Consider the following 22825-nt stretch of genomic DNA (forward strand, 5'->3'; position numbering starts at 1 on the left):
TGATCTCCTGAATATTTGCTCCCGGATTGTTCTTTGTGTCTGTGTGCATAGGTGTGTGATGCATGCACCAGTGTGTGTACACGGGCGAGTGCACACAGTGGCTGGAGGAGGAGGATGGGCAGCCTGCTCCATCCCCTCCACCCTATTCCCCTGCGGCAGGGTCTCTCTTCCAACCAGGAGTTAGGCTTCTTGGCCACAAGTCTTAGCAATCCCTTCTCCACCTCCTGCAGTGCTGGGCTGCAGCTCACTGCTGGCTTCTTACACCTTCTCAGGCAGCAGCAAGCGTTTTTACCCACTGAGCCCTCTCCCCAGTACCCTGTTTATCCCCCACTCAAGCCACTTCCCCTGCCCTGTCCCTAAACTGTCTCCTTCCATACAAAGTAACTACACGTTCGTGTAGCAAGCATTGAACACGCCACACGCAAGGCTCTGTGCTGGAAGGAAAGAGTGCGTATTCTGCCCCAGGTAACCCAGTGATTTAATAGGGAGGCAGATAAGTAAATGATCAATTAATGCAGCAGGGTCAGGGTGCTGGGCAAATTAGGGTGGGAATTGCCAAGGGAGACTTGTACCAACCAGGCTTTTTCTTTGGGGCTCCCAAATCACGACACAGAAATTTATTATTAGTTACGAATGCTCACTCTAGTTTACGTTCGTTTCTGGCTAGCTCCTCTGACTAATTAACCTGTTACTCTCCATCTGCCTTTTACTTTTCTTTCCTTCTGTCTGTCTTATGTTCACTGCTCCTCATGTCCATCTGTCTGTCTGGCAGCAGCCTGGCTTTTTGCCCTGGGAGTGTCCCTCTGTTTCTCACTCTTCTCTCTTCTCTCATTTCTCATCTTTGGAGTCCAGGCTTCTCTTCCTGCTTACTCTTTCTGACTGTCAGCCCCTCCTATCCTTTCACTGCCTAACTACTGGCTGTTCAGCTTTTTATTAGACCAATCAGGTGCTTTAGGCAGGCCAGGTGAAACAAATGCAACACATCTTTACATCATTAAACACACATCTTTACATCGTTAAACAAATGTAGCATAAAAAAATGTATCCCGCCTTTACACAGTTAAAGCAACATTCCACAGCATAAATAAATGTAACACATCTTTGCCCAGTTAAAATAATATTCCACAACAGAGACTCCCACTCAAAGATACCCCTCAGCCGAAACCTGAATGGGAATGAGGGATTCACCAAGAAGAATGGGGCTAGAGAGAGAGCTCAGCAGAAACATCACTTGCTGCGCAAGCCTGAGACCACCTAAGTTTGATCCTTGGAATTCACACAAAGGCAGGAGAGAATCAGGTCCACAAATTTGTCCTCCGACTTCCACATGTGCCCCATGGTACGTGAGTGTCCTCAGGGATGATAATGATGGTGGTGATGGTGATGATGATGACGGTGCTGATGAGGATGATGATGATGATGGGGAATGGTGACGGTGATGATGATGGTGGTGATGTGATGATGGTGACAGTAATGGTGGTGATTATGGTGGTGATGATATCTAATAGTGATAATAATAATAATAATGAATTGTTCTAAGAATAAAAAAGAGGGGCTGGAGAAATGGCTCAGTGGTTCATAAAGATCATGCAGCTCATGCTGAGTACCTAGGTTCAGTTCCCAGGACCCATAACGTGGTTCACAGCCAGGGATCCAACAACCTCTTCTGACCTCCAGAGGCTTCTGCATGCACACAGTGCACATATGTATCCATGTATACATGCACTTAAGCACATACACATAAAATTCTATTTCTTTTCAAAATTAAAGTGGTAGAGAGTGGGGGCAGCAAGTAGAGAAAAGGGAGAAGCATGTGTTTTAGAGGAACCCATAGCAATTTGCAGTGAGTGAACTAGGAGTGGAGGTGCTGAGGCTGGAGAGGAACGGGTGGCTGATGAAGGCCTTAAATTATACTGAGCCGTCCAGGCTTTCGTCCGAGGCAGATGGGGCCAGGGCAAACAGGAATAGTGATCTAATCATTTTTTGAGAGATTCCCCTGACTTCCAAGTGAGGAGTGGGGTGCAGCTGGCAGGAAACAAGCTAACACTGGATGCAAATGATTATTTGGGACTTCAGCTAAGGAGAGTGGCTACCTAGAGGCAGTGGAGATAGAAGGATGAGTTCCAGAGGCAATGAAGAAGCTGAATGGACTGGTTGGGAGTCCTGTCCCCTGGAGGCGGCTGGAATGCAGGCAGGATTTTGCAGGAGAGCTGGGTACCGCCATTCCTAGAGACAGAGAACAGATGGAGGAGGAGGTTTGGGGAAGGCAGATGTTATGACTCTGGTATGGACCCGGTGAGTCTGAGGCACCCAGAGGGCAGGCAAGCCGCCGTCAGGGAGGCCTGGAGCCCTGGGATCTGATGATGGTGGGCTAGGGCAACACAGATGATAATGCTGTGGCAGATATGGAGGAGGGGCGGAGTTAGAAAAAGGGGGGGCAAAGCTAGGACCCTGAGAACAGCGTGCGCATGCCCACACCGAGCTTTCTGAAACCTTCCTATCAAAATACCACTTTCCTCCTGCACAGATATTAGCTACACGACATAGTTACACAAATGGAGCATTTGCTGACCATAAATCACAAAGAAGTTTATCTTAAAACTATTCTTTGCTATACACGTTTCGCTACCCGATGAAGGTGGAAACAAATTTGCACAGTATGGAGATGGATTTATTTTACTTTTTAAATTAGGTGAATGTTGAGGGAGGCATGTGCCCATGAGTGCAGGTACCCTCAGAGACCAGAAGAGGGCGTTGGACCCTTGCAGTCAGAGATAGAGGCGCTGGCGAGCCACTCGCTGTGGTTGCTGGGAAAACAAAAGTCACCACAAAAGCAGAGGGCGCTCATCCCTCATGAGCCTTCCCACGAGTTCCTCACTTGTTTATTTTTACATAAAGAATGAAGGCTGAACTGAAAATCTGGTACTTCAGGACACACAGTAACTTTAGTGTTTTCAGAGTTGGTCCTTGTTTTGATTTTATGTTTTGATTTCAAGTGTGCCGAGAAAGCCATTTCCCAGAAAGCCTTAATACAAAATGGCAGAAATATGTTTTGTGCCATTTCAAAAACTGCTGGAAATTATGGCTTAATTCCAAGCCAAAATTAATTAGATTTTAAAAATGAAACTCAAGCCAGCAACTCAAGTAGTTTTAAAAGCAAACATTCTAATGCAATACAGTCTAAAGATAGAAATATAAACTAATGTGATTTTTGTTATCTGAGGAATATTAGAAGGGGAATATTAGAAGTCTTGTGTTCTTTAATTAATCTGTTATGTCTTTACAAGGGCAAAACCCTTTGTCCATGTGGTTAAAAACACTGTGATTTATAACGGACAATGCTGTTGAGCTCATCTGGACAAGGTGTTCCAGGCCACATGTTAGTTTTTGGCATCTTACCGTATAAAGTGGGAATGCCCTGTGACATCACCGGTAAGCCAAGACCTCGTGGGGATACACAGGTTAATAAAAATGGGTTAATAATTAAAAGCCAATGAGAAGCCTGCCCGCGAAAGTACGGAGAAGAAAACCGTCGCAGGGAGGGGCTGCCCAGCCCAGCCCCACCCTCTGAAGACGGGCTCAGATAGGAAGTCTTTACTGGGGCTCTGCAGTGGTAGCAGAAACCAGGCTGAGGCTGCAGCTCGAAGCAGAGGCAGGAGGATTTGGGGTTCAAGGCCAGCCTAGGCTACCCACTGAGCAGCAAGCTTCTCTCCCCATATATGGGGCGTTGATGGTTCTTTGCGTGCATGCCTTTCCTTGGTTCATAAGAAACAGTGGTTCACAGTGGAACTGGAAGGTGGCCATCTGTGGCTCTGGGGTAAGGCCTTTCCTGTTGAAAGATTTGCCCAAGAGGGGGCAGGAAGAAGATGGCTGGAAAGAAGTGGAGAGAGAAAAGAGAGAAAGAAATGGGGTAAGAAGAGAAGAGGGAGAGGGAGAGAGAGAGAGAGAGAGAGAGAGAGAGAGAGAGAGAGAGAGAGAGAGAGAGAGAGAGAGAGAGAGAGAGATCCCTAGATTGGGTTCAGGTGACCACCTGTATACAGCCTGAAACGATTTCAAAGTATGATCTTGTCTACTCGGGGTTCACCCTGATTGGAAAAGAGGGAAACTACCCCATAAAGGGACCATCACCCTAAAGTTTCTTTTTTTTAATTAAAATATTATTTTTAATTTTAAAAAGGTGTGTGTGTAGGATATAATGTAGTTAAAAATAAATGAACCCTAAATGTTACCATTTTGTGTGCCTTCATTTATATGAATTAAATGACAGAGATGAGGATGGTATAGACCTGTAGCGATATGGACTAGGATGGGGTATATACGTAACTGAAAGTTCTTCAAGATGAGTATCTAAGGCATATACTTATTGCGGATGAATTATCCAAAATGAATAAAAATGCCCACTGCTTCGGTATAGTGCAGCTCGAATCCCATCGACTTTGTCTCTTCCTAATAAATCCCAGTGACTATTAATAGTGGATCTATCAGACGGCGATACCCAAGTCTTACTGACTCTAGAGCAAGACTGGAATAAAATGGTTGAAGTTCAGAGTGCAGGACATCCTAAACGCTGAATTCTGAGGTCTGGGGCCGTGCTCACATAGCTGAACACTGCTTGTCATTCCTGGGTGTGTTGCCTTCAGCCCCATAAACTGTGCTGAAAGGACCAATGCAGACAGTGAGAAATCTGAGGGGGTGACCTAGAGACTTAAGTAAGAGCTAGAAGGTAGCTACAATCCCAGAAATTCTGACACTGGGAAAGTATGTGTGTGTGTGGGGGGGGTTCAAGGCCAGCCTTTGCTACATAAGGGTTGGGGGCGAGCCTGAGCTACTTGAACCACAGTTTTAATCCTCTACCTCGCCAGATCCAAATCAAAATAGCCACATGCACAAACCCCGGCCTGTTCATACTTGAGTTCCTGTGTTCCAGGCTTCCACCTGCCATCTGTTTTGCTTTCGAGAGAGGGTGTTTAAACCCGTTATGTATCTCAGGTCACCTTGAATGTCTGAGGCCTCACTGGCTGAGGGCTGGGTTTCCAAGCATTCGCCAGCACGCTCAGTTTACATAGCACTCACTGGGGGGTGGAACCAGGGCCTAGTGCATTGTGGGTATGGGCTGAGAGGACTGGACTCACCACAGGGCTCACCAAGACCCTCGTTCTCAGCTCAGCGCAAAGGAGATTTATTTGCCCCAGAGGGACAAAGGGCAGGGAGTAAGACAAAGGAGAAGAAAGGCAAGGGGGACGGGGTGGGCAGGCATATTTGCCCCAGAGGGACAAAGGACTTCTCTGGGTGGAGAGGAGATAGATGTGACCTGTAGGCAAATGGCGGTCAATAAAGGGAAAAGGAGAAACCCCCGAGCTAGGATAAGGTCTTTAATTTTAATTAGAATGTTAATTAGAGCAGCCAAAAGGAGCTTTTGGTTGTTGGACTTCAGTCCTTTGCTAGATGGGCCTTGGTAGTCAGTTTGCCATGCTTCTGCCTGCTGAAGCCCTTCAAGGACTCTACCAGCTGAGCCAACCCACCCCCCTCCCGCTGTCCTTAAACATCAGAGGCCTGAAGTAAGAACTGACAGCTGGACGTGAGGCGATTAGAAGGCCTGCTGTGGTTTGCACGTCACAGACGATCGCCATGTATGTCCTGGAAATGACCCAAGCCATCTTCGTTCCAAGAACAAGAATTGCTCACCCTTTTAGGAAAGTGGACAACGGAAAAAGTCGTGTGAGTCCTTCTTTCAGACAAGTGATGGGGCTGCTTACCCAAGGTAAGCTTGCTTAAGCATCCGCAGTGTAGGCTGGGGATGCAGCCCAGTGGTTAGAGTGTTTGCCAGGCGTGTGCAAGGCCCTAAAATATCAGAAGTGCCCGTGGCAAGCAGACAGTGTCGAAGATCAGGTCCTGGTTTTGTTCCCAGACAGGGCTTTCTCTCTGAATATTTGAGGTTAAAATAAAAAACTCTCCGGCTGAGCCAGCACACTCCTTTGGCCAGTCATGGAGTCTGGACTCAGAACATGATTCTTTTGAGAAGCACTGTTAACTTCAGCTTGTTGCCAGCATGCGTTTTGTGTTTTGGTTGTTTTCCCAGACATTTCGGTGAGGAATAGACTGTCTCAGAGGTGGGAAAACAATACAAAACAAAACGAAAATGAATTCGGCAAAATCACAGTGGAATCAAAGCTTGGTAATGGGCCTTTTGCTATAAACACATTTTCATTTTTTTTAAAAATCAAGTGCTCTGTTTTTTTTTCTTTCCTGGAAAGAAAATGTGGTTTTACACACACACACACACACACACACACACACACACACACACACACACACACACACACACACACACGGATGGGGTGGGCTGTACAGAACAAGATGTTTCCTATTCCATTTGTTTCAAGCAAAAACTCTGAGGCTCTGGAGAAAATAAACCATACATAAATAGCAGAAAACAGACTGCATCTTGTTGTTATGGCAACGCCCTACTTATGTCACATTAAGCTGATTCATGTCTTTTCTCCCCTTGCTGTTAATAAATTATAGTGGCTGATGAGAATTAAGCTGGCTTGAAGAGTTGGCATGGACAAGATGCATATTAATTTGTCATCTAATTATGGGTGTCTCATAATTTTTTTTAAAAAAGAGGGTAACACTCGTTCATTGAATACTGTATTTTGAACGTGCCTTTATCATCTTTTGCTAGTATAGTGTGGATGGACAGGTTTGGGTACTGGCTGTTTTCTGACTGCTCTTGGCTAATTGTTCCCAAGGAGCAGGGGCAGAGCCTGGAAACACCTCGGTCTCTGTGTCTCTTGCCTGGTCTGCATGGCAGCGTTCAGGGCTTTTAATCATTCTATCTTTTTCAGCTGCTTTAATTTATGTCCACTGCCAGTCACACACACCAGCAACTGCAAAAGGCCAATAAAAGAAAAGCGTGAACCACGTGCCTTCACCAATGGGTGAGTGTAAGAAAATGGGCACAGGGCAATGGGAAAATGGCTCAGCAGTTATGAGTTCGGACTGCTCTTCCAGGGGATGCGAGTTCAGTTCCCAGCACCACAGGGAGTGGCTCATAATGAGTGGTTCCAGTTCCGAGGAATCAGATGTCCCCTTCTGGCTCCCAAGGGCACTCACACATATGTGGTGTTCCCACACACCACGCATAAATAAAGATTAAAAACAAACCTTCAGGAAATGATAATCATCAGGCAATGTGTAAAGCTTGGTGTAGAAGAGAAAAGAATGAATCAATAAATATCTAAAAGATGCTCATTTTTGCTATCCGTGTAGTGGAGGCCTTTAATCCCAGGATGGGGGAGGCAGAAGCAGGCAGGTCTTTGTGAGTTCAAGGCTAGTCTGGTCTACATAGTGAAACTCTGTCTCAAAATATATGCTTCTTTTCTTTTTTTTTTTTTAATTTAAAACTTTCTTTATGTTCATTGGTGTTTTGCCTGCATGTATGTCTCGGTAAAGGTCTCGGAAGCCCTGCAATTGCAGTAACAGACAGGTGTGAGCTTCCATGTGGGTGCTGGGAATTGAGACAAGAACAGGCAGTGGTCTTAACCACCAAGCCATCTCTCCAGGCCTCGTAAATACGTGCTTATGTCCAATTGTTGTCACAGAAATTAAAGTGGCAATGCTATCTTTTCTTCAAGGAGCAATTAGGAAACATTCAATAAATAACTCTATGCCGTGGAATTCTATATGAGAAAATCAGGCCCTCCTGATGTTGCTTAGAACAGCAGAATTTGGAGTCATTTTAGTCTTTAAAAAAGAATTCTTGGTGTGATGGTGCATGCCTTTAATTCCAGAACTTTAGGATCAGAGATAGGCAAATCTCTGTAAATTCAAGACCAGCCAGGCTACAGAGTGAGACCTTGTTTCAAAGTTTTGTTTTCTGTTAAATTTGTTATTAATGTCACTGTGGCATGTGTGGTGGTCAGAGAACGTGGGGACTCTCTCCCTCCATCCCCTTCCACCTTGGTGTAAGTTCTGGAGACTGGACTCAGGTCATCTGGTTGGACTCCAATCACTCTTACCCGGTGAGTCATCTTGCTGGCCTTGAATTAACTTTCATGGAAGTAATGTCCTATTTGTCAAAATTTTAATTGGACATGCTCATTAATAACTGGAGTTTTCTTTCCCGCCTGGTCCTACACCCTCCCTTTAGCCCCAAATAAACACATAAAGATGTATATTAACTATTAAACTGTTGGTCGATGGCTAGGGTTTCTTATTGTCTAGCTCTGTCTTAACTATTAACCCATTTCTATTAATCTAAGTATTTCCAAGTGGTCTTGGCTTACTGGAGAATGCCTGGACCTGTTACTCCTTTGGTGGCTACATGGAGTCTCTCTCTGCCTACCTTTCCGAGCATTCTCCTCATCTCCTAGCCCCACCTATCTTCCTGCCTCTATTGGCTATTGGCTAAACTGTTTTATTCATCAACCAATAAGAGAAATGTAGATACGGAAGGACATCCCCCATCACTCATTAATCCAGCAGCTTTATTGCAATGAATTAATTTATTCATATTCATTTTCACTTAAGTAATTAAAGAATTTTTACAGGATGTTCATTGCAACACTGACTGTAATGGTAAAATAACATAATAAAAAAGTTAAAACATATACTCATTAGTGGGCTAGCTAATAAATTGATTCAACCATTCGTGGAATGATACACAAATCTATAAAAGGATACAGAAAAATGTAAAGAACATAAAGACTAAAATTATCAACTTTCAGAACTGTTTGCATAACACAGTTTGCACTAAAACATGTCTTTTTATGCTATTATAGTCGTATTGCATTTCTGGGAAGCCTCATAAGTCATCATTTTGCTCTGTAAGCTGTGAACAGACAAGTAGTAAGAAATAAAATGAATGGAATCAGATGCTGCCTGTACAATAGTGGGGCCTGGAGTTTGGATCCCAGAACCGAGGTATAAGTAGTGAAGGGCCTACACTCATCCATACACACTCATTCATACACACTCACCCTTCTCATACACATTCATACTCACCCACTCACACACGGTCACACATACACACTAACACATTCACTCACACACACTCACACAGCCTTATTCACACATATAATGCATGGATTGGAACATTTGGAAGAATGTTGCATTATATTGCATTTTTTACATGAAAATGACATTTTAAATTTTGGATTTATTTACTATTTTGTATGTACAACTGTTCTGCCTGCCTGTATGTCTGTGCACCATGTGCATGTCTGATGTCTGAGGAAGTTGGAAAAAAGATTCGATCCCCTGGAGCTGGAATTATGGACAGTTGGTTGTAAGCTCACAAGTGGGGGCTAGGAATCTGACTTGAGCCCTCTGCAGGAAAGAGTGCTTTTAACTGCTGAGCCATCTCTCCAGCCCCACGAATATTACCTTTGATTGGCTTTATGATATATAGGTTTTACACACACACACACACGCATCTGGAAGAATTGGGAGGTAAATGACCGTCTGCCCACAGTCTTGCTAAAAAGATATAAATGTCTGAAGCATTAAGAAGACATACAGGAGCCGGGCGTTGGTGGCGCACGCCTTTAATCCCAGCACTCGGGAGGCAGAGGCAGGTGGATCTCTGTGAGTTCGAGACCAGCCTGGACTACCAAGCGAGTTCCAGGACAGCCTCCAAAGCCACAGAGAAACCCTGTCTCGAAAAACCAAAAAAAAAAAAAAAAAAAAAAGAAGACATACAGGATGTCTTACAGTTCATACAGCTTGCACACCGATGGCTGGCACCTGTGGCAGTATCCTTGGAGGTAAGGAAAAGTCCCCAGGACTTTTCTGAGCATCTGCCAACATCTGCACAGGACTTTGCAAAGCGGAAAAAGCTTCCAGCCCATCAGAGTAGAGCCCGGTGACCTGACAGTTAACAGAGCAAGGTCTCTGCCAGTCTCTCCTGAATAACCTATAAATTTAAAGAAGTGCTTCTGCACAAATAATCATCATTTATAATATTGCTCGTTTAGAGTGACCCCCCATCCCCATCAGCACACACATGCCAGGAAATTGTATATGGAGGTCAGAGGACCGTGCGTGTTCCTGGAATCAAGCACTCATCCTTAGACATAGTGACAAGTGCCCTTACCCAGTGAGGACCCATTCTCTCAGGCCCTGCATTGCCTACTTTTTACTGGAGACAACAAGAAGATACTTGGTTTCCAAAGAGCAACAACACATACACAAAGCAAATGAAGTAAGAAGACAATAACAATGGGTGTGGTGACGCACACCTTCCATCTCAACTCTTCGGAGGCAGAGGCAGGAGGGTCTCCGTGAGTTTGAGGCCATTCTACAGAGTGAGTTCTAGTCCAGCCAGGTATATACAATGAGACTCAGTTTCACCACCACCCCTGTCCCCGCAAAAGATGGCGACAGCAACAAATCAGAAGAAAGCCCACAACATTAATTTCCATTTAGCATGGAGGGCCCTAGCAAACCAAATGTGAAACCTTAATGACAGGTATTTCTAGACAAGGGGAGTCTCAAGGGTTTCTCCTCCCAAGTGCCTTTTCCCAGAAAGCTGCTAATGTCTGTACTCTGTCAAATCTGGTACTAAACAAGAGAGAAAACAGCGGTGGAAACAGGGCACCCAGAAGGAAAGCGCTGAAGAGCTTCTTGGGCTAGGGATGTGGTTTAGTGTGTCAAACCAGGCATGGGGGCACACATCGGTCATCTATGGAAGTAGAGGCAGGAGGATCAAAAGGTCATTCTTAGGTACAGAGTGAGTTTGAGGTCAGTCTGAAATAACACAAAGAGGAGGAAGAAGAGGAGGAGTCATTGTCTGACACCCTCTCTGGTCTCTGTGTGCAAGTTCATCCCCACACAGGTGTGCACAGACACCACACACACACACACACACACACACACACACACACACACACATATATATAAACACACACCTTTCTAAAAAGTGATTTTTAAAGGAATCACACACAAAACCTGGTATGGTGGTAAGTGCCTGTAATGTCAGAACTTGGAAAGTGGAAGTGTAGGTGGAGGCTTTGGGGTTAAGGTCATCCTCCACCACACAGGGAGTCCAAGGACAGACTGGACTACATGAGATCCTGTATGGAGGTTTTGTTTGTTTGATTATTTTAGTAAGATATAACTTTATTAAATTAAGGGAATGAAAAGCATTGGAAAGTTAAAATGACCAGCTTCCATAATAGAAAAAAGAGAGAAAGAGAGAGGGGGAGGGAGAGGGTGTGTGTGTGTGTGTGAGAGAGAGAGGGGGGGGGCAGACAGACAGACAGACAGAGGGAGGAGAGACAGAGAGAGGGAGGGGCCAGCTCCTAGGCTAACAGTGCTGCTTCACAAGCCTTATGACCTGAATTGATGGACCCACATGATAAAAGTCATCCTTAGCCACCATGTTAGTGCTGAGGCCGGTACATACACACACACTACATAAATAAATGAACATAACTGAAAGCGCAAGAGAAAGAAGAAAGAACAAATATGGGAGTTGATAAGTAGGAGAAGAGAGTCATCTGAGACACACGGATGAATAATAGAAGACACACAGCGCTCGCCTTGAGGGGCCAGAAGGAAGGCTGGCAAAGGACAGAGATTACTATTTTTTATTAGACCACTCTCAGGACTGGCCGACTTTATAAGCTACATAAATTTTTAAGCACTTGACAAATCTGAGGCTTTGACATTTCTGAACGGAAGGTTTTTCATTCTTAGTTCAATGCCTGCAAAGTCCTGGGTCACTAAGGTCTTCAAATATGGGCTGGTGCCTTTCGGGCTTCTACTGTAAGGGTGAGAAAAGCAGAGGCAACTCAAGCCTTTTATTTTTAACTTCCCAGGCTTAGCTTTCAAAGGCTCGCCCACCCTTCTTAAACCTCACCCTCTTATATTCTGATTTTATTTAAGATATTTAAGGACATGGTATAAAGATTTACACAACTGTGATGTTACGTGACTCAGGAGAACATGATCAGAAAAGTGCCACAGCTAGATGTCGTTGAATATACAAAGAAAAATCCCAGTCAGTTACAGCAAGCTGAATGCAGCCATGTTTATCCCTGTAATGTTCACACAAGCCAACATATGGAGCCAGCCGAGGAGTCTGTCAAACAGAGGAGTGAATAAAGAATAATAAGCTGCACAGTCGTGAACATGAGAAAAATTTCCAAACTGAGAACATATATCACTTCCTGGTGGATTATGAATGGCATCCTGATAGTCTCTTGGCAAGTCCATCAGGATGACGGACAAGTCTGGGGTGATCACCACTGTCCTTTAATGCTGCTGTGAAAGTCATTGTTGGAGAAGAGCAGAAGCAAGGGAGAAGTGGGAATGGCTTACAGGAAAGAAAGATTCGAAACTGTCCACGAGTCACAGATGAGACAATCATCTATTGAGAAGACACACAGCAATCACTTGGGAAAACTGAGTTTAACGAGAAAGCTCAGGGCACAGGGCGGCAGGTGTATCTCAATGGTAGAACTATTGCTTAGCGCCTGTGAGGTCCTGGTCAGTGTCCAGAACACATGCAGAGTAGCGTTCCCGTGAAGTCACACAGCGAGATAACCGTTCTCTCACCATTGTTTGAATGAAAAACCAATTCTGGAGCTAGGGATGTGGCTCAGCAGCAGAGTGACGCGAGAATTCACAAAAGGTGGAGTGTAATGGAAAGACAAACTCATGGATGCAGAGCAAACCAGAAGCCACTGCTCGTCCAGCAGCGCTGTCTCTCCGGCGCTGAGTGTCCCACCACGCCCTCTCTCTGCACACTTCCGTCTCTCCGCAGCTTCGTGCCGCACCACGCCGAGCGTGAGCCAGAGCCAGAGAGACAGTGTGCTTCCACTCCAGCTTATCGGTCATAAGTAGCAGGGGACAAGGCCACTCCCTAGAGCTTGCCGCCCCAAGGCTATTGGCGGAATGGGTGGACCACGGTAGCAGAGCGCTTGCTCAGCCTGCACCAAGCCCAGAGGTTGACCCCCAGCATGGAATAAGCCAAGCATAGTGGTTTAGGATTATAACCCCAGCATCAGAGAGATAAAGGATGGGAGATTCAAGGTTCATCCTCCACTGCAGGTTGAGTTTGAGGCCAACCTGGGCTACAGGAGACTGAAAGAAAGAAAAGAGGAAAGAAACAGAAAGGAGAGAAACAAACTAAAAAAAAAGAAATAGAAAATAAGAGATTTCCAGATGGAAAAGGCTTACGATGTGCTAGGCAGAATACAGAAGAAAGAAACGAACTGACCACATCCTGGTGAAATTTCTAAACCCAAAGACTAGAAAGAAAATGTTAAAAGCTTCCAGACAGACGTAGTTGCCCAAATGGAAAGATAATCAGGCCGGATTTAGATTTCTCATCTGCAACGCAACAGTGACAGACGTTTGAAAAAAAAAAAAAAAGACCATAGATCAAACTTCCTATCTGAGCCAAGTTATCATTGTGTTTATATAAAAAGCAAAAGACAGACATTTTTCCAGATATACAATGGGACAGAATAAACAGAAATGATATAGACACATTACTCAAAGAAATCGACCGAGAGGTACTTCAACTGAATTCACAATAAAGATCTCAAAGTAGTAAGACAGAAAACATGTAAGAAACAGTGGAAAACCCTGAATGAAGCACAATGCATAGTTAAGTCCAAACGATGCTAATGCAGGCTGCCTTGGGAAGATTAGAGAGCCATCCTGGGAACATAAAGTCATTTTTTAAGAAGGGAAAATGGACTGGATCTCAGCTTTTGGAAATACAACTTTTATGGGTATCGGTGTTCTGCAGGTGTGTTTGTGCACCGCATACGTCCTTGTTGCCTAGGGCAGCCCGAGGCTTTGGATGCCCTGGAGCTTGAGCTACAGGCAGTTGTGAGCCGCCCCACGCGGATGCTGGGAAGTAACCTGGGTTGTCTACAAGCAGCATGTGTTTGGAGCTGCTGAGCCGTCTCTCCAACCTCTCAACCTCTGGCACTTGATGTGGGATGGAACAGGAAATGGGTGTGTAAGAGAGAAAAAAATGAAAGACGCCGACAGGGCACATGGCTTGGTAGAACGCTTGCCTAACAAGAGCAAAGTCCTGGATGTGATCCATAGAGCCACACAAATCCGGCTTGGTGGTGTGCACCTGGGTCCCAGCAGTTGGGAGATAGATGCCCCGTAGTTTAAGACCATCTTCTAATACATAGCTAGTTCAAGTCCAACCTGGGATACACAAGACCCCTTCTTAAAAATAAAATAAAGGCATAAGCAAACAATTAAGAGTGTTTAAAGGGTGACACACTGGGACATACCTATAGACTTAGAACTTTGAGGCTGAAGCAGATACAGCATGAGTTCAAGGTCAGCCTGAGATAAATAGTGAATCCTTGTCAATAAAACAAAGTCAGGTAAAACACTAGAGCTATTCCTCAATACCTCAGGATGTGTCTTTCTTGGACATAGAGTCTTTTTTTTTTTTTTTTTTTGGTTTTTCGAGACAGGGTTTCTCTGTGGCTTTGGAGGCTGTCCTGGAACTTGCTCTGTAGACCAGGCTGGCCTCGAACTCACAAAGATCCACCTGCCTCTGCCTCCCGAGTGCTGGGATTAAAGGTGTGCGCCAGGACATAGAGTCTTTACAATGGTAATCAAGTAAATGTGAGGTCATTGGGATGGGTGTGTTTGTAAAATGCTGACATTTGGTCACCAAAGCAGACAACTGGAAGGAGAGGATGGCTGTATTCCCAGAGAAGCATCTGTAAGTCCAAGCCCAGCAGGAGCCCAGTTAGTGCCAGACCCACTGGAGACAGAAGGGTGCCCCTCCAGTGCCCGCAGATCGAAGCCTCCAGTCCTAGTGTTCTAAACCACCTGCCTGATGACCTTGGGGACCAATGCACAGGTGAGCAGGGATGCCCAGGATATTATCTGATAATGTAGACTTCAAGTTCACACATACTAAATACGACTGGAAAGGGGCATTTTATAAGGGCAAAGAAGAATTGGGGGAAAATGCAATGTTTTATGGTTAAGAAACAGTGACACAGTGACATGTGTATGAAGTAAAATGCTGGGAAGCAGGAGAACATGATGAATGGCTTTCAGATGGGAAAGGGAGACATTTCTCTCTCGGAATCAGGCAGCTTGAGTCGTCAAAAGGTGGACAAAGGATAAGAGGGACCTGAGGAGGGCAAACAACACTGACTGGGCACAGTCAAGTTGCAATGGAAGTTTTGCACTCAAATCTTCAACTATTCAGAAATGTAAAACAGAAAAACAAACAAACAAAAAACCACTCCCCCCCCAAAAAAAAACTCAGTCAGCGAAGGAAGAGAAACTCCCCTAACTACCTTTCTCACAGGATCTTTCCAACCAGGTGCTGAAGGAGTGGTTAGCTAAGCACTGTCTCTCCCTTGGGTGTGTTATGATCCTTGGGGGACATACTGAGCATCGTAGACTTCTTTCAATCCCCACTGCTCTTAAGAGGGTGTCCGCTATACAGCACGAAGGGCTTGGCTCTTGGGAAGGACCTGGTCAGGTGGTAACCATGCAGCTCCCTTGTCTTGACTCAGGCAGAAGCTAGTGGGCATGCTCAGGAGCTGGCAGATCTTGGTCCTTTTACTGCTATAGCAAAATGCTATCCGTAGGGTAGTTTATAAAAGAGACTCACTCCTCACTGTTCTGGAGGTTGACAGTCTGCAGACTTGATGTCAGGTACGGGGCTAATTTCTGGTTCACATGTGGAGCTTTTTGGCTATGTTAGCCCAGTGGTGGGAGGGGTGAAAAAATCCTTTGGGTCTAGATGGAACACTGATCCCCTTTAAGAGGACTCCATCTTTAATGGCCTCTGATAATGGTCCTTCTCCTACTATTACTTTGGGGTCAAGATCACAACGTGTGGGTTGGGGTGGGAACTACAGACAGGCCACAGCAGGTAGTCATAGGGTGTCTATGCCTCTAGATCAAACCAATACCAGTCCGTAGCCTACCCTTCCTTCTTCTAGTGTGTGTGGTAGAGTGAGCTCTGATGGGGGATACCCTTCTGTATATATGTCTCTCTTATTGGTTGATGTATAAAACACTGTTTGGCTAGTAACCAGTCAGAGCATAGGCAGGACTACCAGACAAGGAGAATTCTGGGAAAGGTAGGCAGGGAGAGGTGGCAGAGAGTCACCATGCTGCTGAAGGAGTAACATGCTGGACTATGGGTAAGCCACAGCTTCATGGCAATATATAGATTAACAGAAATGGGTTAATAATTAAGACAGAGCTGGCCAATAAGAAGCCCTAGCCAATGGCCAACAATTTTATAATTAATATAGCACCCGAGTGTTTATTTGGGGCTGAGAAGGGTGGCGGGACCTGGCGGGACAAGAAAATTCATCAACAGAGCTCAGCATCACAACACATGGGAACCTCTGACTCCCTCCCTGATGTGCAATGAGGAAGACAGCGACTCTTTCACTGCCTCGCTTTACCCCGGAGCACACAGTGTCACACCCCAGCTCTTCCCCGTGGCATGGGGAGGAGGCGTGCCTTGTGGCAGACAACCTCCAAGAGTTCTCAGTAGACAGCCACCGTCACCTCTGATTGCAACTTCCTGCTTCGCCCTATTCCTTGTAACCACCACACCCGCCACACCCTACCCCTGGCGTCAGTATCCCCTCCAACTGCTCCCTCTTAGATTTCAGTTTCCTGAAAATACATCTCTCCTCTGAAACAGAGGCTAAGGTTAGGACAGAAATGGCGATTCCACGGGAAGCCCTTCTGTTCACCCACGGCTTGCACTACCCTCAAGCCTGGCTTCAGATGCTCTACTGAAGTGTAAGGAGTTCAGGACAGGCTCTCTGGACAGAGCCTGACTCCCAAATGTGATCCTTACATTTAAAAAGAAAAGCAGGCGGGGGAGGGAAGGAGAGTAGAGGAGGGAGGGGAAAGTGTGGTTGGTATGTAAAGTCAATTAATTAGTTAATTAATTAATTAAAAAATCTAGCTGGGTGGAGGTGGCACATGCCTTTAATCCCAGCACTCGGGAGGCAGAGGCAGGCGGATCTCTGTGAGTTCGAGGCCAGGCTGGACCGACAGCCTCCAAAACAGAGAAACCCTGTCTCATAAAACCAAAAAATAAATAAATAAATAAACCAGGCCAGTATAATGTTCAGCAGGTAAAGGTGCTTGTTGCCAAGTTTTTGCCTCCTGAGTTTGATACACAGCATCCATTTAGTGGAAAAAGGAAACTGATGTCTGGAAGTTATCCTCTGCCATCCACACCGTAAGTGCCATTGTCCATGGACACATATCTGTACACACATAAATAAGTGTAATAAAAATAAATAATGAAAAACTGCCCATAAACCCCACCTACCATAGCCAGGGCTATCAGCTGGTGCACCCCACAGCCACCCCGTCTATGATCTGATGGAGCATGTGAAGGGGCCAATCCTGCAGGTTCAAAGCCGCAGGATCTCCACGACACAGGGAAACAACAGGATAACCAAGAGGATCCCCAGCGAGGGCCCAGCATTGATACCTTAGCAGAAACCAGAGTCCTTGAATCAGACCAATGACGGCAATGAGCACTTAAAAGTAAAGATGTTTGGATGGAAGAGTATATGTGTGACTCACTGTGTCATGCTACAGCTTCCAAGACGAGAGTCTTCTTTTCTTTCTCTTAAATTTACTTCTGTTTCCTTAGATTTCTATAAGCAGAAAAAGCACAGAAATCTCAGTTGCTTATGGAATATTCATAAAAATGATCATGTATTCGGCCCAAGGATAATGTTCATAAATTCCCAGACATAAAGATTTCATAAAGTGCACTTTCTGCCTGCAATTCAATTAGGTTAGAAATCAACACCAGAATGTGAAAACACGGGGAAGGCAGAGGCAAGACTCCTTCAAAACTAAAGCACGATCCTCAAAATACTGCCTGCATCAAAAAAGGAAGTAGACCGGGCGGTGGTGGTACACGCTTGTAAGCCTAGCACTTGGGAGGCAGACACAGGTGGATGTCTAAATTCAAGGCCAGCCTTGTCTACAGAGTGAGTTCTAGGACAGCCAGGACTACATAGAGAAATTCTGTCTCAAAAAAGCTAAAAAGAAAAAGAAAAAGTACAATTTATTTAGATGCTAACAAAAAGAGATTTATAGTAAAGCATCCAGGAAGTGGAAACATGCACCTGTTTATCATTTTATAAAAGAAAGTGAAAACAAGGGAGCTATCTTCCATCTCCAATATTGTAGTTGTCTAGATATTTTCTTTTTTTTTTTTTTTTTTTTTTTTTGGTTTTTCGAGACAGGGTTTCTCTGTGGCTTTGGAGGTTGTCCTGGAACTAGCTCTTGTAGACCGGGCTGGCCTCGAACTCACAGAGATCCACCTGCCTCCCGAGTGCTGGGATTAAAGGCGTGCGCCACCAACGCCCGGCTTGTCTAGATATTTTCTAGCCTCTAGAAGCTTCCTGAGATGGTAGGTGTGATGCTTTGGAAGAAAATGGCCCCCCAAGGGGAGTGACACTATTAGGATCTGTGGCTTTGTTGGGGTAGCTGTGGAGGTGGGCTTTGAGGTCTCATATATGCTCAAGCCATGCCCAGTGGGAGATCACTTCCTGTTGTCTGCGTATCAAGATGTAGCCAGCAACATGTCTGCCTGCACGCTGTCATGTCCCACCAGGAAGATAAACTAAACCTCTGAAAATGTAAGCCATCCAAATGAAATGTTTTCCTATATAAGAGTTGCTGTCGTCATGGTGTCTCTTCACAGAAATAGAAACACTAACTAAGACAGTAGGTAAAGGGAAAGCTGATATACACAATAAAATATGTCTTAAAGCCTAAGATATCAACAGGACTGTAAGTAAGATAGTGAATTACAAGGCCGAATATCTAAGTAGAATAAGGAAGTCAAAGATTAGGGACTTGCATTGGCCAACTTTAGCTTAGATGTTTCAGTTGTTGAAGGGAAGGAGACAATACCTGCGTCTTCCTCAAAGTGTGCAGGGAAGTGATATCTCTATCTCTGGCTTCGGAGAGTCACATAGTCTTAAGTACTGGCTCTTGACCAGCTCTTGGAAGACAATCTCCAAACTCTTGGGAGCCCTTGCTTCGTAAGAGTCCCTGGAGAGCTGAAGCTATGGATAATGACTAGCATGGTGGTTTATGGGGTGAGGGGAGGGGGCTGGGTATTTAAGGTGAGTGATGCAGGGCCTCTAGACCTGTCTCACTGAACCCCAGTAGAACCCTGGATCTGTGCTCAAGAGAATTTCACTTGTAGGTAATGGTCTGTATTTGTTACTGTTTGCTTTTCTTGATTTTTTGAGATGAGGCCCAGACTGACCTCCAACTCAGTATGAGGCTAAGGATGGCACTGAACTCTTGATCATCTTTCCTTAGTCTCTAGAGCATATTGGGGCATGTAATTTAAGACACCGAGAAGAGGAGAGGTACACTCCGATCACTCCCGGGGCTGAAGCAGGCAGTACTTGGAATTCAAGGCCAGTTTGGGATGGATATATAGTGAGACCTTGTTTCAAAACAAAATCTCAAATCAAAGCAAACCAATCCTAAACAAAACAAAATAACAAATAATAGACCTTGGGGTGCATTTTATTTGTACAAAGTAACTAATACTTGGCTTTCTTTGAAACAAAGCTGTGTAAACTGAAGTATACTTTACATGAAATTTCATGGATTTTTCTTAAGCCTTGTACAATTGCTGGTGTTTTAATTTGATTTTATGGTTCTCAGTGTGTGTTATTTTGCTGTAAAAAGCTTGCATAGTTCTAATCAGGATTAAATGCCTGTGAAATGGTTTTTTCGAAAGGCAACGGGTCACTAGCAAGCTGGGTTTGTCCCAGCAAAGGAATATTGGCTCAGGCATTGGGAACTCAATTAGTAACATTTCCCCCACCAGAGGAATCAAAGAGAAACTCCATGTGCCAGTGCTGAGATGGGAGACAGTAACTTGATAAAGCTAAATATCCACTCAATTTTTAAAAGTGCTCTTAGCAAAGTAGAAACAGAAAGGAATGATCAAGTTTCACAACCCCAGCATGAGAAGCTGAGGCAGGAGGATTGTGAGATTGAAGACAGTCTGGGCCACATGTCAAGATTCTGTGTCTATGTGTGTGTGTGTGTGTGTGTGTGTGTGTGTGTGTGTGTGTGTGTGTGTGCAGGCACATGTATGTAAATTTCATTATATAAAAATTTATGTGTGAAATATACAACCTTTCTTCTTTTGAATGTTTACATTTTGTTTTATGTATACTGGTGTTTTGCCTGCATGTATCTCTGTGCTCCACTTTCATGCCCTGTCACTGTGGAGGCCAGAAGAGGGTGTTGGAGCCCCTGGAACTGGAGTTACAGATGGTCAAGAACCACATGTGGGTGCAGAGACTCAAACCTGGGTCCTCTGGAAGAGCAGAAAGTGCTCAGTGAGCTATTTCTGCAGCCCTGGATTTTTAAAAAATATATATATAAATCCACATATTTTTGCAATAATGTTCAGAAAATACTACCTGCCACCATGATGAACGTTAAAAAAAATTCTTCCAAAAATATACTGCTTGGTTTTGCGATAATAAAAGTGTTTGCCCTTCAGATGGAGAATTAACTGTGATCGTTATCCCTATGTCTTAACTATCAGTAAAACTATCAAAAACTCTCCCAAACTCCAAACTGCCCACAAACTGAGTGCAATGGCTCCTATCTATAACCCAACAACTTGGGAGGCAGAGGCAAGAGAATCAAGGCCAACTTCAGCTAAACAGCAAGTCCAAAACCAATTGGGCTATAATAGACCCTGCTTCAAAAAAACAGAAACCAAGCAACAAATTTTTTTTAAATCACAGTAGAAACCATGCTGATATATTAGAATTAAAATTTAAACAAATAAGTGGATTTTGGGAAGATAGTTGTAAGTATCATTGGTAGATGGACCACAAACATGAAAACTTAATGAGACAAGCAACATAGGAACTTAATGAATCAGGAAGATAGTATTTCACACCAAGGTGAGAAGATGTACTCTTCAGTAAGTAATTCTGGGGTGAATAGTTTGCTGTTTCATGAAATATAAAGTAAAAACATGGCAAAAAATCAAACACAAAGGAGCTAACCTATAAATTAAAAATTAATAAACAATGCCACAGAAGCACTGATTAAAGCAAAATTAAAGACAGTACATTATTTACAAAAGATTCAAAAAGGATGAACCAGGAATAAAGACACAGTATGAAGTGTTCTACCCAGTAAAGGAGCCTCTGATGAAAGACTCTGGCCCAAACAGGAGAATTCATCCACTGGTGCATCCAAGTTGTTGGTTCTTTTGTTTGCTTGTTTTTTTTAAACTGACCTTTAGATAAAAGCAAGATCCCAACTGATGCTTACAGAAATCAAACATACAGAGAAGGATGGAGATCCAAAGATGCTCACAACACTGCTTGACCCTGGGAGATTTGATTCACCAGCTGTCAACCCTTGCTGTGCAAACAGCTGCAGAGTCCAAAGTGCCTCCCTGCTGGTGTTTGCCCCCAAGAGGCTCATGTAACAGACTGAATCCAAGTTTGGTCCCCAGTATGGCATGTGGAGGTGATGGAACTTTGAAGTAGGCTGGTCTGGAGGAAGGTATGGCCCTTTGTGTTCACGAAGGAATTCACGCTGTTTCAGGGGAAGGTTTGGTTCCTGCAAAAACTTTATCAAGTGGGTTTGCTTGTCTTGACTTGATGCCTTGTGGCAGATCTCAACATAGATCCACCGTTCCAACTTCTCCAGAACCAAGTAGAAGTTGGTGTCATGTTCTTGTTCTTCAGAATGGTCGGGCCAAGCAAACATCTTTTCGTTACGGAGTACTCAAACTCAATATTTTATTAAAGCAACCAGACAGAAAAAGACGTTCCCTGTGGGGGGACTGTGTGATCTCATCCAGGAGAGCCTGGTTTGCACAGCAGAGCAAGTCACTGAGGAGTCACTGTGTAGGTGCTGAGTCAGCAGAACGGTGCCTTGCTCAGCAGGCATGGAGTCTTGAGGTTGGTCCCCAGCATACGAACACACAAGAGTTATGTACCCCTTCATCCTGTCACTGCTCCATGAAACGTAGCTGAGGCTGGACTTGAACTCCTGGTCCTTCATCCTCCAAGAGCTGGGAATCCAGGCATGTGTACCGCCACCCTGCTCCATCTTTGTTTGGGTTCTTATTCCACTCTGGTGATGTGCCTGATGCAGATGTCTTTATATTAGCCACACGTGCAGCTCATTAATATTCTTGAATCTGTGCACTGGAATCTTTGCCCATTTCTGAAAAATCCTCAAGCATCCTCTCCCACTCTTTCTACACTCTCCTCCCTACTGGGTATGTAGATGTAGATGCACGGTTATTTGAAGATGTTTGCCTATTCCAAGTACAGGAGGTAAAACACATGGAGCTGCCTGGCAGCCTGGAGACCTGAGGAACGGTTGCAGCTCAAGTCCCAAAGCTGTCTTCTAGCGGAATTCCCTCTTGCTTTTGAAGGTCAGGGTTCGTTTATTCGGGCCGATCTGACTTATAGATCACTAAAAGTCTTGCTTATTTAACTGTTAATCTCATCTAAGAAATGGCTTCACTGCAAGAGTGTTTGACCAAATATCAGGGCATGACCAAGTTGATTTTAATTTTTCATTGCAGGGAACAGGAGTGTGGCTCAGTCATAGATCACTGGCCTGGCGTGCATGAAGTCCTAAATCTGATCCCCTGCACAGCAAAACAGAAGAAAGAAAATTTCCCATTGCACCAGGGAACTCTGGGTACATCTTGAACCTACGTTGTCTCACTTCTTGGTCCTCTTATGTAAAATCCTAGATAATTTTTGTTACCAAAATTTTACTTTACTAATTTAAAACTGTT

General features: G+C 44.5%; 1 long non-coding RNA gene across 1 annotated transcript; it reads left to right on the top strand.

The window, feature by feature from the left end:
- Positions 1–5457: 5457 nt before the first annotated feature.
- On the top strand, positions 5458–22825 carry LOC121132773. The gene is made up of 3 exons (XR_005874526.1): positions 5458–5761; positions 6849–6941; positions 22607–22825. It is a non-coding gene; the product is annotated as an uncharacterized LOC121132773 (long non-coding RNA).

The sequence above is a fragment of the Mesocricetus auratus genome, unplaced genomic scaffold (genome assembly GCF_017639785.1).
Source record: "Mesocricetus auratus isolate SY011 unplaced genomic scaffold, BCM_Maur_2.0 Super-Scaffold_100676, whole genome shotgun sequence".
NCBI lineage: Eukaryota > Metazoa > Chordata > Mammalia > Rodentia > Cricetidae > Mesocricetus > Mesocricetus auratus.